Source organism: Phascolarctos cinereus, unplaced genomic scaffold (assembly GCF_003287225.1).
Source record: "Phascolarctos cinereus isolate Bilbo 61053 unplaced genomic scaffold, phaCin_HiC Scaffold_9;HRSCAF=440, whole genome shotgun sequence".
NCBI classification, from domain to species: domain Eukaryota; kingdom Metazoa; phylum Chordata; class Mammalia; order Diprotodontia; family Phascolarctidae; genus Phascolarctos; species Phascolarctos cinereus.
The window spans coordinates 123,779,622-123,780,956 of record NW_027556402.1 but is presented as its reverse complement, the minus strand read 5'-3'; the positions used below and the strand labels follow the sequence as shown (position 1 = coordinate 123,780,956).

General features: G+C 45.5%; 1 pseudogene; it reads left to right on the top strand.

The window, feature by feature from the left end:
- The first annotated feature begins 642 nt into the window (after window positions 1-642).
- Window positions 643-1,079, top strand: LOC110194922 (small ribosomal subunit protein uS9-like; annotated as a pseudogene).
- The last annotated feature ends 256 nt before the right edge of the window (window positions 1,080-1,335 follow it).

Below are 1,335 nucleotides of genomic sequence, written 5' to 3'. Positions count from 1 at the left end.
TGAAAATATTTCTGTGATTTTTGACAGTCCTTCTGGGCCTCAATTCCTTATCTATGCAGTGAGAGGACTAGGGACTAGCCCAATATGGACTAGATTTTCCAGTTCCTTTTAAGTCTATGATCCTCTGAGGCAATGAATGAGATATCATCATTGGGAGTGAGAATGACACAGTTCATAGGGTATACTGAATGATTTATCTTTCTGAGCCATACATTTGATTCAGCAGTTTCAGAAGACATCATTTCCTACAGACCTAAGATCTTTAAGATAAAGGCATTAATTAGTGCTTATTAAAGTCAATGAAGGGAGACAGCTAGGTGGCACAGTAAATAGAACAACCGGCCTAGAGTCAGGAAGTCTCACCTCTGAGGAGCACTTAGAGCTTGGTCAAGACATGAAAGAGTCCAAGGTCTTCCACTATATCCTGGGCCATCTCCAGTTGTCTTGACTTTTGTCCCACCACTGTACTTTGATGACTTTAGAAGAGAGAATGAAGCCCTTTCATCCTCAGCACCGTGCAGGTGAGGAGCTCCAGTCTCTGGCTTCTGCCACCACCACCACCACCACCACCACCACCACCACCACCGCCGCCACCTTCTCCGCCTCCAGCCCAAGTCTGGGCTTGCACGGCCTGCCAGCAGCATGGTGTCCAAGATGCCTCTCCAGTCCATCCAGGTCTTCTGACAAAAGAAAACTGCCACAGCTGTGGCCCACTGCAAGAGAAACAATGGCTGATCAAGGTGAATGGGTGATCACTGGAGATGATTGAGCCTCGAACCTTGCAGTACAAGCTGCTGGAGCCTGTCCTCCTACTAGGCAAGGAACGTTTTGCTGTAGCAGATACCTGAGTGTGTGTGAAAGGAGGAGGCCACGTTGTCCAGATTTATGCTATCTGGCAGTCCATCTCCAAAGCCCTGGTGGCCTGTTACCGGAAATATGTGGATGAGGCCTCCAAGAAGGAAATAAAAGACATCCTTATCCAGTATGAGCAACCTCTGCTAGTGGTTGACCCTCGTCACTGTGAGGCCAAGATGTTTGGCTGTCCTGGGGCCCTGGCTTGCTACCAGAAATCCTATTGATAAAACAACTGCTGGGATTGGGGGTCTTTTTTTGCAATAAATTTGGTATATGCCCTTAAAAAAAAGGAGAAGAAGAAGAAGAGAGAATGAAGCTGAGAACTTCATGCAATTTCTCCTCACTTAAATTCAAATCACACACAATTCAAAATATCACCCAGTTATGTCATTGATTCTCTTTGAAAATGAAGGATAAGCAACAGGATAATGTGAATCTGCAAGTATATGGAAAATATGACACCTGATAGACATGTGGTGT